This window comes from Thamnophis sirtalis, unplaced genomic scaffold (assembly GCF_051295495.1).
Source record: "Thamnophis sirtalis isolate CommonGarterSnake01/CBP01778 unplaced genomic scaffold, rThaSir2_p1.2 scaffold_1, whole genome shotgun sequence".
NCBI classification, from domain to species: domain Eukaryota; kingdom Metazoa; phylum Chordata; class Lepidosauria; order Squamata; family Natricidae; genus Thamnophis; species Thamnophis sirtalis.
Genome location: NW_028261381.1, coordinates 20255292 through 20273175, shown reverse-complemented (window position 1 = coordinate 20273175; position 17884 = coordinate 20255292). Strand labels below are relative to the sequence as shown.

The following is a 17884-nucleotide window of genomic DNA, read 5'->3' as shown; positions in this document are numbered from 1 at the left end:
GATTATTTCCCTCCAAACTTCATTGTTAGATATAGTTCATTTTTAAAAAGTGTCTACTGGACTGAAATCTTACATGATAATTAGATCCTTCTTTCACTAATGAGTAGATATCTTTTCTTTATTTGCGTATTAGAATACATATAGCTTTATGAAGCTAGTACACATTGCCTCCCCAGATTTTCTGGAGTAAAATGTCATATTAGTTGCACATGGTAGGACAAAGTAAAGAGATTTACTGTTGAGTTTTCACTTCTGTACCATCAGTTGTTAACCGTGTTGAACGTTTTTCATGAACCTTTTTTCACTGCCTCTTGCATGTGATAAATTTTTGACAGACATTTGCTAGATAGATAATGTTGTCATGTAATGTCAGACAATCCCTCAGGAAACATTTTATCTCCAACTAAAATGCAGAAGAGTAGAAAGAGGCAATGGCTTCCAAGGTCCAGTAACTTCTATTACCAGGCTAAAAGCAAGTATATAGTAACTATATAGAGTCAGTTTGGTCTAGTGGATAAGGCATCAGGCTAGAAATTGGGAGACTGTGGGTTCTAGTCCCTTCTTGGACATGGAAGCGAGCTGGGTGACTTTGTGCCAATCGCTCACTCTCAGCCTCACTCATAGGGTTATAGTTGTGGGGAGGAGGAGGAAGAAATATTACGTATGTTCACCATCTTGAATTGTTTATAAAAATAATAAAGGTGAGATATAAATGAAATCAATTATTACTCATTTATATCCCTGAGATATTTGGGTACTTTATGTGTCCTTGCTGAAAGCCCTGCAGATATGAACTTTAATTATTCTGTAAATGTAATTTCAGGTTTTTTCAGACTGGATAAGACAGAATATATGGCCCCCTTTCCCTTCCCTGATATATTTTCTCTGCCCTATAACATATCAGCAGTATGTCAGACTAATCTCTCGTGTTCAACTATTCCCACTGCAATCTATGTGGCCAGAAGAAAACAGTCAAACTAATTTTTTGGAGTACAAAGTACGCCATCTAATTTATGCTAATAAATAAAAGTTGTACTATGTTTTAATTTTAGGGGTACATGATTGAAAGGGAGGGGAGCTAGTTTTGTTGAGACAATTAATCCTGCTTTAATGCGAGAATTGTTTTGCTTTGCAAATCACCAGGAGGTATTAGAATGTTGTATTCTGCTATTAAAATAAAAATACATGTGGATTAGAAACTTTTGTGAGGGATTGGGCTAAGGATTTTATTTAGAAGCAAGCATGGTACATAATAAAATCTCTATAATATATTCTCCCAGTGTTAAGGAATAATGTTTAGAGTTCTTCACAGACCACTTTGGTTTTCACTGTTGAATTCAATCTAGCCTCATGTGCAGACTTCATAATTACATAATACCTTAATGTATTTTCCTTTCACGTATTGAAATATTATACTCTATACGCAGTGAGAATATTTGAGTTCTCTTGCTTGAGTCTGCATTAAATTCTACAGCTTGCAAAACATATTCACTTGAAAATAAGTGTATTTAAGCTGTTAAATCTTAAACGCTTGGGTGTATCCTACTATTTGTAACAGCAAATCTTTTCTAGATAGGAAAAAAAAGGGTGTTCCCCTATGGCAGATGGAAGAGGTCACGTTTACACTAAAAGGCTTATATGGATTTTTTGTTCCCTGTTCACATAATGCATTGAACTGCTGGTATTTTAAGTGTTGATAGAAACCTGATCTAACGAAGCATAATTTATTTTTGATTCTGTGGCACTTTGGCAGCTTAACATGTGTTTGTGGTCACACAGTAGTGTCATATTTTCAGCTTTATCAGGAATTTTCAGGTGTTTGAAAACTGCCTTTTTCCAAAGGCACTTTACCAAGTATTTTTCATGGGGGGGGGGAATCTACCCTGGGGGACGTAATTCCTAAACTACTTATTTTTGCCCGTACCGTTCATAGCTGTAGGCAGGAGGTTTTTTCCTTTTAGCACAATGAAACCTTGATTTAATAGACCTTGTTACAATAAACATTTCATGTGACAGAGATTTCTGCAGTGATTTACATCATTTGTGTAATGATGTCATTTATATAATTTACATAATGATTTCATTACACAAATTATATAACTTGTCATGATGTGGTACTTTGAGAGATACTGGTGAATAATGAACCCCCTCCATCTGATCAGTCTGTTAAATGAGTTTCACGGTATTTTCACAGTACTGTGTACAGAAATATCAATTCAGATGACAGGGTGGTCCGATGGGAAGGGAACAGATTTTGTACAGCAGTAAATACTGGAGAAGAAAAAGAGGGTACCAACTTCAGATACAGAAGTACAATTTTCCGGGTGCAAAGAGGATTTCTTTTTGTTCACTATATTTCAAATATTGTGAATGAATCCAAAATTCTAGTTGATGAGTGCTTATAATTATTTAATATTCACTGCTTTAGCTTGTAGAGGCAAGTAAAGAGTTTGGAAATATTTTTATTATTTTTGGGAGGTGTGAAACCAGTACTCCTGATTTGCTTCTCTTAAGAGAGGAATATTAAATTAAGAATAAAACACTTGTGAGGAATGGTATAAATCATTGTGTGATTCCTATGTCACAGTATCATGCTAATAAAATGCAAAATATTAATTTACAGTGGCACATTGTTTCTCATTTTTCAATATTTAAAGCTTAACCTCAAGACTATGTACATATGGACCAATTTCTCAGAAGATGAAAAAAGGCTGAATATTTGTATCTTGTGAACTTTGGTGAAATCAAAAGTGTTCTCTTTATCTCCCAGAGGCTGAAAGAAAATGGAAGGGCAAGCCTTAAGAACAAAAAATGCTTTTTCTATAACTCAAGTCCAGCAGACAAATGCGTTTCCTATTTACCCTCCTCATCACATGTAAAAAGAGTGGCAGGGAAGTTGATCATGCAGACCTACCTCTTGATACCCTCTCTCCCTCCTTGAAGTTGTTCCTGTCCAATGGACACTTGGTTGATGCCAAGGGAAGCTTCAGAGGCTGCAGTGGTATTCCCCAATACTATGTAACCTACCCCTAATACAACATAATGAGTAAAGTTGGTCAAGTCCTTTCTACCATTACTTGCATAATTTCTTATGCTAGCTCTTGCTTACATGTCATCTTTTTTCACGTTGCATTCTAGCAATGTAAAATATATTTTCTAAATTTTGGAATGGTTCTTTTAGGTTTTAAGCTAGTTTGGCTGAACAGAACCATACAGAATCCAGTTTGATAGCTGGCATCTAGTACTGCAATTGCATTATTTTAGACTCCAAAATTAATAGTCCTGTAGAGGATGCCTACTTTATCCAACATTTCTAATATTCACTCATTTCAAATCATGAACATCTGATTTCGTGCACTTAGGGATGTGCTTGTTCTGAGTGGAGCCCTGAACATCTGTCTTAAAAGTGCCATTGTTTATTTCAAAGGAAAATGCAGATAAAAGGAGATAAGTTCTTGGTTAGGTCGACCATATCTCTCAGATGCAAGAACAGGGTCATTAAACATGGCAGTATTGCTTCCTGTCTTGTCCTTTTTGTGCTTAGACTGAAATACAATCTTTCTCTGTGGTACAAAAAGAAATACTCTCTTAACTCACCTTGACTTTCCTTAGCATGTGACCAAATTGTCAGCACTATAATGGTCACATCTGGTGAGCCTTCATACATCCAGATGATGGTGTTCAAAATGTGAATCTTGCACCCATCTTTATGTATTTTTCAATCTGAATGAGTTAAACATATCAACAGTTTTTTCTTTATGTACTTCACGGAACTTTAAGTAGTTGATTTACAACTCCTCCTGGAGGCAAAAAACAATTCTGTGAATAATTGATCAGAAATAATTTAATTGATCCTGCATGCTTGGATGGTACCTGTGCTATTGCTATTGTGTGTTACCTCGTGGATGCTATAAAATACCTTGGAAGCTAATTTTCCTGGTTGATTCTGTCAGAACACATATTCATAGGGATTGATACAAATTTCGTTTGTACCTTTGCTGTGTCCAAATCTAGTATAACAGTCACTTCATTTAGTATAGCCACTTTTCTCTTGCCTCTGCCACAGCTGTTTCTTTTTATGCTTAAGTAGAAGAAGCCTCATATCTAGACTCTTAGGAGCAATCCTAGTGCATGTGTATGGCTGTATTTTGTATTTCAGTATTCTCTAAGGCAGTGTTTTTCAACTTTGACAGTTTTAAGATGTGTGGACTTCATTTCTCAAAATTCTCCAGCTAGCCATGCTCATTAAAGGATTCTGGGATTTGAAGTCCACACATCTTAAAGTTACCAAAGTTGAGTAACACTGAGAATATTGAAATACAAGATAGGCCCGCACACATTTTCTGTGATTGCTCTTAAGAGATTAGATAAGAGGCTTCTTCTATTTAAGCATAAAAACGATAAGCTTAAAAAGGGGATATTCACTAAGAATGACCGTATGAGTGAGATGGACAGTATATAATTTGACAAACAAACAAAATACTAAAAGTTGCCAGGGTTAAGTGGATCTGCATGGTTTTATTTGATCACCAAGAATACCATAGTATCATCATGTTTTCTTCTTTATTTCAACAACTCATTTCTGCAACAAAAATAAATTTTTAGGAGCAAAATGTCTTATATATATTAGTCTGAAACCCAGTTCCAATTGCAAGTAATCTAAACTCAGCACATTTGAAATTTTGTTTAAAAAATCCAATTAGAAATAAAAAAAATCTCTGAATAGCTTTATGGAGTCTTTGAAATGCAGAATCAGTCTTTAGGGTCATGTTAGGTTTTTCTCTGTTAAAGAGTATTTGGATTCTTTGGTGCAAAATTCCACCTTCTGTCCTCTTTTAATTCTATTGGCTATTCTAATATTTACATTCATTTTCTGATTTTAAAAAAACCACTGGTATTTTAAATAAGTGGTTGACTTATGTTAATGAAGATGTAAATATACATCTAGCTAAAAGATGTTGGATTTGGCAAGATCTCCTATGCAGTTAGAGCAATCAATTTAGACATCACAACTACATTAGATACGATTCCCCACAGAATTATTCTATTTGTAGCAAATAAGGATTTTGTGCTACGATGGAAATCTTAAAGAGTGGTTGCTTGGCATGTTGTAATAATAACCTGTGCTTAAGCATCACAATTGCCAGAATGACCTTCATCAAGCTTAGAATGGAAATCTTGTTTGCCCAGGATCCCAGAATAAATAGGAATGGTTGCTGGAGCAACATAGTATTCTCAATTAAGTGTCAAAGGTACAACCAACTAAAATAGCAAACATCTTCAGAAATCACACGTTTTATCTTCACTTATGTCAGAATTGTTTACACTGCTTTTGATTTAATTGTTAAAAGTTCTCTGGAGGACTGGCAAACGTAGCAAACAAGAAAGGAAAGAGAAAAATTACTTGAAAATAAGTCTCAGTGAAATTAATAATATCTGACTGTAAGAAATTATCCATTGAACTTTCAGTTAAAAATATTTAACTACATTTAGTGGGAGAATTGATGAGTAGAAGAGATTGGAACTAAATATAACTTGATACATTTTTGTCCCTTGATTAAAATGAATGCTTGTTATGGTGCAGTGTTTTTCAGATATTATGCTGTGGTTTTAGGAAGCTCAATAAATTGGCCCAGCAGCCTTCCAATATTATATTTATACTCCTTTTTGTCTCAGCTTGTCATCTTGTTTTCCTGACACTCCATTGGGTACATATTTTAGTTCTTCCTCTTTCTTCCGTTCTTGAAACAGGCAGTAAGTGACACTTGCAATCTTTTTAAAATAAATAAAAATGTATAAATGTAATGCACTGAATGTGGACCTATCAAGAGTATGAGATTGCTCTAATAGCCTAGGGAGGTGACACATGGAGCCATATCTGTCTGCACACGAGCCATCAGCTGATTTTTGGCCTTCTGGAGGGCATTGAGGAGTTCGAACTTCCGGTAGGTCTATTGGGCCTGTTTTTCATCCTCCCCAGGCTCAAGAGGCTTTCCTGAAGCCCGGGGAGGGCAAAAATGGCCTCCCCCCCCGGAGGCCCTCCAGAAGCCGGAAATGGAACTTCCAAACTTCCAGTAGGCTCGTTGGGCCCATTTTTTGCTCTCCCCAGGCTTTCCTGGAATCTGAGGAGGGCGAAAACTCCCCCCCCCCGGCCCTCCTGAAGGAAATACCAAGCTTAGCTTGGAGGCAAGCAATACAGCACGCGTGGGGGAGCATGGAAGGGGTTGTGCACGCATGTGCATGTGGGGGAAAACTTTGCATTATGGGTGCCGGCACGCACATGCGCTATTGTGCGTGTGCCCCTGCATTTTTGGCACCCAACAACAAAAAGATTAGCCATCACTAGGCTAAATAGTTCCTGTATATAATGCTCAATTTAAAAGATCATACTTACAATTCTAGGAAGATGTGCTAAGTACTAATTTGCATCTCAGTTAATGTGGCAAGAGAAAAAAATTACCATTTTTGGAATTGAAGCAGCCTCACGTCCAGGATTACATATATTTGGGATATGCTAGGGTAAATAAAGAATAATTTCATTTCATTTCATTTTATTGCACTTATATGCCGCCCTATTCTTGGAGGGACTCAGGGCGGCTCACAACCAAAGGTAGGGGATACAGACAAGGGAAAAACAACAAACAAGCAACTACAGAAAGAATTTAAAAACAATCAACAGCCACACAATTCGAGCGGGTACGGGAACTCGTCAGCCCCAGGCCTGTCGGAACAGCCAGGTTTTAAGGGCTTTGCGGAAATCACTTTTTTCTTGCATTTGCTTAAAACTATATCTCTATATGTCTGCCATCCTTTTATGTTAAACCAATTGTGTGATTTCCCAGAATGAGTTGCAGATTCTTTGTAATTCATAAGACTGCAATCATCCTTGTAATATGTAGCAAGAAATCAGTCAATGCAGATCACATTGGCTCTGAAAGCCATTACAAAAGCATTCTCATTGTTTTGAGTGCTAGAAAGGCTTTTTCTTGTCAAGAAAATCAAGAGTTTTTGCTTCTGAACCGTTTGTAAGACCCAGTGATGTACAGGCAGTGCAATTTTTGTTAGATAGCCAGCAACATGAATTAAAATTATATCTTTACAATTATAGAGTTGAAAAACCTACACACATTTGACTGTGTTGGTTGCTTTAAGTTCCTTCAGAATAAATATAAAGAGTTGACAATTATCTCTTTGCTATCGTATTTAGTTTTCATAGAACAATAGCAGCATTTCAGTAGCATGTTGGACAGAGTTGCAAAAGGCAATAAGATTACATCAAAAAAAGAATTAAAGGAGGAAAATTGAATTAAATTATTCCAATTACATTACTCTTCAAGGTACTGTATTGTAACACAAGTGCACAATAAACAAAAAAAGAAGGCTCGTCCATGTAATCTACAATTCAATTATTAATATTTTTTTTGGGGGGGGAAAGGATTTTAAAACATGCAAACTGGTCTATGCAGTTCACAATTCTAAAAGGCCACTGAAGGTATTCCTAGTGTTAATATGCCTGTTCAAAGATAAAGAATTTGTGTACATGATTATTTCTTTTGTTCCAGGTTTAAACTAACTTAAGGAATATATGAGCAAAATAAAAGAGGAATTTCTCTGATACATATTTTTTCACTTGTGATTATGATATCGGAGGCAGTTGGCCAAAACTGAAGACATTTGGTGGACAATTGAATCTGGGGAGCCCTAGGAAAATGTTTTATCTGCAGTTTGTCCAATAGCTGAAATTTCCCAAGGCAACTTTGCAGATTTCTAGTTATATAACGGCGGATGTGATGAACCGGGGTCTCGAGGCCGTTATGGACTGGATGAGGGCTAACAAGCTTGTACTCAACCCGGAGAAGACCGAGTGGCTGTTGTGTTTCCCTCCCAATAATTCGATCAGTGTTCCATCGCTCAGGCTGGGGGGTCAAATTTTATACCCCTCAGAGAGGGTTCGCAACTTGGGAGTCCTCCTGGACCCACAGCTGACTTTCGACCACCATCTGACGGCTGTGACCAGGGGGGCATTTGCCTAGGTTCGCCTGGTACGCCAGTTGCGACCCTACCTGAACCAGGAGGCCCTCACAACAGTCACTCGGGCCCTTGTGACCTCTAGGCTGGAATACTGCAATGTGCTCTACATGGGGCTGCCCTTGAAGAGCATCCGGCGACTTCAGCTAGTCCAGAACGCGGCCGCGCGAGTGATAGTGGGTGCACCTCGGTTCGCCCACATAACACCTATCCTCCGCGAGCTGCGCTGGCTACCTGTTGATCTCCGGGTGCGCTTCAAGGTGCTACTTGTCACTCATAAAGCCCTCCATGGTAGTGGATCTGTGTACTTGAGAGACCGCCTCCTGCCAATTACCTCGTTGCGACCAATTAGATCGCATAGATTAGGCCTCCTCCGAGTTCCATCTGTCAGTCAGTGTCGACTGGCAACCACACGGAGGAGAGCCTTCTCAGTAGCAGCTCCGACCCTTTGGAACGATCTCCCCGTGGAGATTCGTACCCTCACCACCGTCCAGACCTTCCGCACAGCCCTTAAGACCTGGCTAGCCCATCAGGCCTGGGGATAAAGACAATCTGTCCCCACCCGAATGATGAATGAATGTTGTGTACTATTTTACTTTTATGTATTGTTCTGCGTTTATTGTCTTGTACCCTCCCTTCCTTATTTTATGTAAGCCACCCTGAGTCCCCTCAGGGAAAAGGGCGACCTATAAATATTAATAAAATCAAAATCAAAAATATAAAATGGGCCTTTAATTTTAGATTTGTTTAGAAATAGTGCAAAATATCCCAGAATTTTAAATCCATTGATGTAGCCATTTTTAACCTAGTGTGCAAATTTCATTCTTGTTGGGCAGAAGAACTTTTAAGTGAGTGATAGAAATACATGCTCATTATGCAAAATGCCCTAGGACTGAATTGAATGGATTGGGAAGGGGTGGGAATCTTCTGCCTAAAATGATGGTGAACATTATTCTGCCCATCAGAATAAACAATGGCTAATCCTTTCAACTCGGAAGCGCCTTGGTGCTTCTGTGACTGGATGCTTGATAGTCAAGCATTTGTTCAATGCAAAGCATGCTAGCTTTTAGTGGTGTATTTATCACTGTGGGAACAGAGTGCAAGATTCACTTTAAGCAGTGAAGCAAACAGATAAAATCTAGATAAGTATGCTTTATCTCACATCATCCTCATTGGCCCTAGCTGATTCATATGGATATATTATAAGCTAAAATGTAGAAAGGTGTTTTAATGGCTAAGCATAAATACTCTATTTATGAGCCTCTTTATGAAACTCTTAAGGCTGCAGTAGTCTATAAAGTTGACAGTCTCACTGAAGTTAATGCCCGAGTTTACTTGTGCTGATCAGTCATGTTTTCTTTCCTGTCTACCTTTAGTATTAAGTTATAATTCGTTGCTAATACTTAAGAGGAACATGGGTTGATTGTGTAATGCTTACTGTAATGAATTAAGCTGGTGGTTCAGGAGCTAATATTTTTACCACGAGAGAAAACTGCTATGTCTACATAGATTAGGTATCTCTTGGGCCAGCAAAGTCCCCAGACTTAGAAAGGTAGAATGAAAAGATCTAGCTTTTACATCCTGGAGCATAGACCCACAGCTTTGATTTTTGCAGTAGAGAGATCCCATTCATATATTGCAGTGATGGCTAACCTTTTTGCCATCATGTGCCAAAAGCCGGTGGAGTGCGGGGGGGGGGATTGTGCGCGCATCCATAATTCTATGCTCCTGCCCCCGCGTATGCGCGCATGACCCCTCTGCACTCCCCCCACCTTTGGCATGCAATGGCACAGTGTACCTGTTTTCTCCCTCCCTAGGCTTCAGAGCCTTTCTAGGAGCCTGGGGAGGACGAAAACGGCCTTCATCACTCCCCTGGAGGCCCACCAGCGGCTGAAAACAGCCTGTTTTCTGACTTCTGGTACATGCAAAAGGCCCTAAAATCTGCTGGCCAGCACACACATGCACGCCAGAGCTGAGCTTGCATGCCCACTGATATGGCTCTGCTTACCACCTGTGGCACGCGTGCCATAGTTTCACCATCACGGATATATTGCTTCATAATTTTTCTAGACCTGTCTGTCTCAGGTCAGTGATTCTGGATAAGAGAGTATTTTTCAACCTTGGCAATGTTAAGATATGTGGACTTCAACTCCCAGGATTCCCCAGCCAGCTATTCAGGCTGGGGAATTCTGGGAGTTGAAGTCCACATATTTAAAAGTTGCCAAGGTTGAGAAACACTGGTCTAGAGAGTAAAGATTTGCTGCTGTGCATGTGGAAAACCTAATTGCTTATATGATTGTTATGCTGTAGCTGATCCAGTCCAACAGCATCTAGTTGAAAACATGCTCTTTCCCCATCAGCAGAAAGAAAACTGTTCTAACAGCAGAGCAATCAGCTCCTGACAGGATGATTTTGGAAAACTGCAAGAGAAAGAAGACCAACTTGTATGTAACATTAATTGATTACAAGAAGGTACTTGATTCCCTGATACATGATTGGATAACCAACTGCCTAGAAATAACGAGACAGTAGAAACATCAGAAGCTTTGTGCAAAGATTGGTGGCACAATGGAAGTCACAGTTGCTGGTCAATGGTGATAGAATGGAAGAGGTTAATATTGAGAGGAATTTTCTAAGGAAACTTGCTACTGTTCATCATTGCACTGATTCCTCTCTTAACAGTTCTGAATAACTCAGGCATGGCTATGAAACATTTAAAAAAAAAATCTACCAGGCTATTCCACTTTCTTTATATGGAGGACCTGAAGCTATATGAAAAACAACATCTGAAATAGAATCGCTGTTCAACACTGTCCATATAAGCAGCCATATATTGTAATGGTGCTTGGATTGGAAAAATGTGCCACCCTCACCATCAACAGATGAAAAATAGTGAAAACTGACGGAATCAAGATGTCCTATGGAAACAACATCAAGAATCTGGATAAAGATGATCACTATAAATACCTGGGCATCCTTCAAGCTGACAACATCAAGCATACTGAAGTCAAGAAAAGGGTTAGAAATGAATACATCAAGAGAGTGAAGAAGATCTTAAAGTCCAAACTCTATTTGGAGAAATATAATTAAGGCAATCAATCACAATCATTGGATACACAGCTGGAATAGTGGACTGGATTAAAGCAGAATTAAAGTCCTGGATAAAAAGACCAGAAAAATAATGACAGTGAATCATACCCGTCATCCATGCAGTGACATAGACAGATTACTTAGCAAGGAAAATGGGTTGGCATGGAATATTGCAGGTACATCAGATGGTTGAACAAGAAAAAGGGCATTGGAAGGCTATCTCAAGGATAGTGTATAAGATGCACTGAAGCTAGTATATCAAGGAAGGCCTACTGAGTACTGGGAGACCAAACTGACCTATAAAAAGCACCAAATGAAGAACAAAAAGGAGGCATGGGAAGCCAAAGCATTACATGGCCAGTACATTAAATAAAAAAACAGCAGGGAAACCAGAGAATAAGAAAACTGGGCAGTGGCTAAGAGCAGAAAAGTTGAAAAAAGAGGCAGAGGAGCTAATTCTGGCTGCACAAGACCAAGCCTTAAGAACAAACGTATACAAAGCCAGTATTGAAAAGACAGCAACAGATAATAAATGTAGTCACTGCAAAGAAGTTGAAGAAACTGGACCATCTGGTTCCCTACTGCCGAAAGATTGCACAGACGGACTACAAACAACAGCATGACAAACTAGCAACAATGGTGCATTGAAAGATCTTTAAGAAATACTATTTGCCTGCAAGGAAGAACTCATGGGTCAATAATAGAATAATAGAAAATGTAGAAGCTGAAATGCTCTAGGATTTTAGTATTCAAATAGACCAGCACCTGCCATAACACCCGAAACAATTGTCAGTGAGAAAAGACAAAAAAGTATGGACGTGGCAATACCTGGAGATGGCAGAATAGAAGAGAAGGAAATGGAGAAGATAATAAAACGCAAAGACCTGCAAATAAGAGATAGAATGATTCTGGCAAAAAAAAAGAAGCAAAGATAGTACCAATAGTAATAAGCCCCTTGGATGCAATCCCAAAACAACTGGAGCATCACTTGAACACCATCAACATTGATAAATTCACCATCAATCAATTGCAAAAGGCAGCTTTACTGGGAACATCTTATAATCTTTGGCAATACCTAACACCAACAAATTTCCACATCTGCCTATCCCAGGTCCTTGTGAAGGACTCAATAGGTGGACAAAAATGCCAAATCCAGTCTGAACATCTAGTTGACTGTGTGACAAACAATAGTAATTTTCTTTCTTTATTCCCTCTTCCAGTTCGCTTAGTTTTGCTATGGTCCATTTAATCTTTTCAATTAAGTGATTTGGGTTCATATCTCTATTCCAAAATATGATTGCAGATGTTGCATTATGAGTTATCATTAGACTTCAGAATAACATATGCAGAGATTTTTTTTCTTGCTGTTTCTATTACTGTAATGGAAAGAGCCAGGATCTTTTAGCCATGTTTTGGATGCTTTGTCATTCTGTATGCAAACCAAGTGCATTCGTGAGTCACAGCCTCCTTGCAGATAGAGTAAAAGGACTGGAAACAAACCAATATCTTACACAATTTTTTCCTTATTTTGACTCATTCTTGCCTACCTCACTGACAAGAATAACGTGTTGCAGTTTTGAAAATGTTAGTTCCTTTGGAGAAGCATTCATTAAGGAGTTCTTGATTCAAAGTTTTATACTGATACTATTTGATCCATAGAATTATAGTTTGTTATTTGAAAACCTTATTGTCACAGTAATATTTCTGGTGGTTTGTATTTTAATACTGTATTTGAATTCATGTTTGGAGATTCTGCTTACATGATACAGCTAACACAGTATACTATTTACCACTGGGGCACTTACTGGAATTTATTTATTTTACATTAAAAATTCTATCTAGAATGCTAGAATGATTTCTACACTTAGTTGCAAACATTAGAATAGGACAGGACACATATTCCTTTGCCACAATTTGGATTTACTTTTTAAAAAGATGTGTGGTGTTGCCTACATCACTAAATGTAGTGGGCCATTTAACTCCTCATGCTGAATTCTGAGTTATTTTTCCTAAGATTGGAATAAATATTCATTATAATATTATTAAATATTGATAATGTGAAATAGGCCGTCCAGTTCACCATTATAGTTGCTATAAAAGGCAGTTTGTGGCAAGCTAAATGTGTACTCTAAAGGTCAAAAGATGCGCAGAACAAAAGCTGCCAAAAGTTCAGTCACATTCTGAATGAAGTCATACCTGCAAGATTAGGTTGCAGAGCACAAAGCAAGGATTCAAAGGGTTAAAAGCAGGTGACTGTGTCAGGAAAAAATAATTACTAGATTATAGATCATCTAGAAAAGGTAGGACAAAGTTATTATCATCATTATTTACAGGTAGTCCTCATTTAATGGTAGGGACCAGCAACTAACTCAGCCATTAAATGAAGTAATCTTGAGGTGAAATCACAAGCTTGCTTATGTTATTATTACTTCAGCTTTCCTTTGCTTTACAGACCTGATTAAGTTGTAAATGTAAGGAATGTTCATAGGAATTTTTCATCAGTTTTGTAACTGAGAATGGTTGCTAAAGAAGGCAGTTGCTAAATGAGCATTACCTGTATTTTATTGAATTTAGAAGCTACCCAACTCTAAATGATTCTAGGCATCTAACATTTTAAAAAGTAAAGAAGTGTAAGATAAAGAACATACTTGTCTGGAAAAAACCCTGAGCTACTGAGCAGAGATGATTGAAGCCTCATAAATTCAAACTGATCAATAGATCAAGAGTGAAAAGAGAAGGAGACCATTCCATTATTTTATTATTATTATTCCTTCTGTCCCTTGGGAAGAGTGGAACATCTTATGTTCAAAGCCAAGAAATCAAGGATCCAGTTCCCATGGATCTGGAATTGGAGATCTAGGATATATAGAGCAATATAAGAATTGGTGGAAGCTTGATGTAATTTATTTTATTTTATTAAAAATATTTTAAACTCTGGGTTTTTTGTTACCCAATTATTCTGCTTTATCTCTGTATGTATATTTCTGGCTTAGACAGCAGCTGTGGAGACAAAAACTGAACACTTCTGTTGCTCTTTTTTCTCTTGCTCTTTGATTTTCAACTCTTGTTCATGTCCTTAACCTTGATATACATAATAAAGATGCGCATTTCTTACTGATTCAGGCCACTTATTCTGAACTGATTATAATGTCATATGGTCTCTCTGCTCCCATTAAGCTACAAAAAGGAATGTGGAGGCAGGAGGTTTGTCACTTTCCACCTCCTGATCAAATCTGTGCAGAGAGAAAGGCTTTCTTGAGAATAAAGTAGATAGTAGCATTCATCGAGTAGGCTGTCCTGAGGAATTGTTGAGAGCATGTAGGTCTTTCATGGGAATCTCTTATGGGAATCAGGTATGTCCCACTGCATTACATCTGCATGGCTGTGTCTTAACATTAGTTATCACTAGACGCACCATTCCTTGGCTGCAAAGTCAGAAAGGGTTAACTAGTTTTCTGCACAGGTAGCCCTTGAGTTGCGATAGCAATTGGGACCAGAATTTATGTCACTAAGCAATGCAGTTGCAAAGTGGGATGTCATGTGACCACATCGCTTAGTGACTCCTCATTGCTGTCATTAACCAAATTCCGCCAGTTGTTAGCCAAGGACTCGCCCCAATCCTAGCCATCTGAGGCTTGATCCCTCCCAGCCCCAAGCTTTGGTTCGTCCCAGTTAGGACACTGCCTCCCCTTCAACTTCTTCCAATGACTTATTCCCCCCCCCCTCCCAATCTCTGCCTTCTGAGAACCTTGGGGTGAAGCTGCAGCTGCCCCGAGAATCCCCAGCATGGTCCAGCAACATGGCACAAAGTTGTAGCTCCCTGCGAAGCTGCCCCATCCCAATCCCAGCTGCAGTCACCATCACTACCCTGCACTCCAAGAACACTGCCACCACACCTGACTTTTGCCATCTACTTCTTCCTTCTGCTGATAACACATGCCTGACCTGGGCCTTCATGAAACAGTTGCTGATCGTGTGGGGTCACCTTCCCCTGTTCTTGTGAGGAAACTGCCACATGTGATCTGGGGAAGGATGAAACTTGTGTGGCCAGCAGCTGTTTTGTGAAGGGCCTGGGTTGAGTATGCTTGGTCAGCAGTGGGGGCAAGAAGATGACAAAGGTCAGTTAGGGTGGCAGGGTCTGTGAAGTGCAGGGGGTCAGAAGGGCATAGATGGGGGAGAAATTGCCTGGTGGGAGTTGGAAGTGTAGGGGGGCTACCAACTGCTCAAATTTTGATCACATGACTATGGGGATGCTACAACCGGTTTAGGTTGGGGGATCATTTGTAAGTCCATTTAGGACTATTGTAACTTTGAATGGTCACTGAATGAATGGTTGTTAGATGAGAACTACCTGTATTTTTTTTAGTTGTTACACACACACACACACACACACACACACACACACACACACACACACACCACACCCCTACCTGTTATTGTGTTCAGATTACTCCTGAAATAAATTAGGGTCATTTCTATAAGCTTATAATGAACTTGGATGGCACTATTATTAAATATGTCAACTATTTAATTTTTATGGAAGTGCAGAGTCCCATCTCCCTTCCTATTTATAAATTCATATGAAAATTCACCTGCAAAATAGCTTTTCCATGCCTGTGTCCTAGAGCTGGTGCAGACAGTTTGTAGAAAATCAGAAATCAGAATGATGAAATAAAATCTTACCTTGCTATACAACATGCAGTGCTCTTCGTTCTGCTGTCCATTTGGGTTTTCTCCTGTACTCATTCATTATATGTTTGTTTTAGAGAGCTAGATGGTCCAGTATTGTATTCAAGTCTAGAATTGGGTTTACCTTCACTGCTGAAAAAATAGTAGACACTGACATACACACGCACACATGCACACACTCCCTCACTATTTCATTTCTATTGTACAGTGTTTCTATTGTGGGGGGTAAAATGGAGCTCATGTGGGATATAAATCAAATCAATCAACCTGCATCTTTTCTGCATATTTTCGTAGGCTGTATAAGGTTTGTAATCTCTGCATCTTGAATTGCACTGACAATTATATCATAATCATCTTCTAGGAGAAATCCAATTAGAAATACAAAACAGATCTGGATTTCTTAAAAGGGTAAGACTCAGAGTGTATCCATTTCTATTGGTGAATTAGCTGTCGTAATTATCATAGAAATTGTCCTTTTAGATTTTATAGTGCTGTAATTACAACTGTTTCATCTCTAGGCCCTTCCTATGATACTTAATATGGTATTTTCTTAACACTTTGAGATAGTGTTAAAGCAGTCAAAGGTTTTTCCTTCAAAAATATTTGTGTGTACCCACTAGAGTTTTCTCTGGCACAAATCTGGAAGAGAGCGAGAAACTGTTGGCATGCTGTTAAAAAGCTTACATTAGGAAAGGAATGTTTTGCACTGAAAAGATATGTGGTGTATAATTAAAGCATCATCTCTGTTTGAAAACTTAAATTATGATGGATGCCACAGAGTTCCAGAAAGCTAGTGTCAGACAAGGCATACCACACCATACAATACAGACAACTTATGATTAAAAAATATATATTTAAAGACCTGCTTGATCTGTAAAAGTAAAGGTCCCCTCGGACATATGTTCCTGACTCTAAAGGGCAGTGCTCATCTCTGTTTCAAAGCCGAAGCGCCAGCGCTGTCAGAAGACGTCTCTCTGGTCATGTGGCCGGCATTTCTAAACGCCAAAGGCACATGTAGCTTTGTTACCTTCCCACCAAAGGTGGTTCCTATTTTTCTACTTGCATTTTTTTAAGTGCTTTCAATCTGCTAGGTTGGCAGAAGCTGGGACAAGTAGTGGGAGCTCACTCTGTTACACAGCACTAGTGATTCAAAACGCCGAACTGCCAACCTTTCTGATCGACAAGCCCAGCGTCTTGGCCACTGAGCCTTGTTTTCTCTGTGGTTGATGCTAAAATAAATAGGCATTCTGAAGGTGACATTTAATGAGGTAGCTTTTATGTGTTTATCCAAGCAAGCAGCAATCTAGAATAGGAACCGTCTATCTAATCGTTGGGTAGCCCCATACTAACAAATAATACATATAGTCCTTGACTTGCCATAGTTCATTTAGTGACAATTCATAGTTACAATGGCACTGAAAAAAGTGACTTATGACCATTTTTCAAACTTACAATCATTGCAGCATTCCCATAGTCAAGTGATGAAAATTCAGATACTTGGCAACTGACTCATTTATGATTAATATATAATCAATATAATATATAATCAATTAATATAATAAACTCTGTTAGATGTTTGGGATGTTCAGCCCTGTTTTTTTTCTTTTTCGTAGCACTATGCCAACACCCACCTGGCTCGGTAACCAGACCGGGCATTCTTTGTCAGCAGTGGGGGCAAGAATACAATAAAGGTCGGCTTAGGCAGCAGAACAGGTGCGATGTAGAGCTAAAAGGGCATAGATGGAGAAGAGAGATAGGCTGGAGGAAGTTGAAGCGCCCCTCTGGTCGTAAATTTGGGGACCCTGCCAAGCACTCAAATTTTGATCATGAGACTGTGGATGATACTACAACAAGTGTAACAACGTTACTATAACTTTGGATGGTCCCTGAACATATAGTCATAAATTGAGATCTATCAAGTCTTAAGTCCCCTCTTCCACTAGTTCCTGTTTTGGTTAAAAAAAATTGCATGACACTGAATTTTGTTTTCCCAACGGCTTAAAAAACATTGCTGAAAATAAATCAGTGTTTGGGTAAACCGATTTTGGTTCTGTTGATTTTTCCACAACTATGAACC

General features: G+C 38.7%; 1 protein-coding gene across 9 annotated transcripts in view; it reads left to right on the top strand.

Annotated features, from left to right (window-relative positions):
• The window catches only part of OSBPL6 (oxysterol binding protein like 6), an 86936-nt gene that overhangs the window by 5580 nt on the left and 63472 nt on the right, over positions 1–17884 (top strand). Inside the window, exon 1 of one of the 9 annotated variants that reach the window (XM_087708494.1) lies at positions 16197–16215. The exons of the other annotated variants lie outside the window; for them this stretch is intronic. The gene's annotated coding sequence lies outside the window, so the exon portion shown is untranslated. Of the gene's footprint in view, positions 1–16196; positions 16216–17884 lie in introns of those variants that run through there. 9 annotated transcript variants of the gene reach the window in all.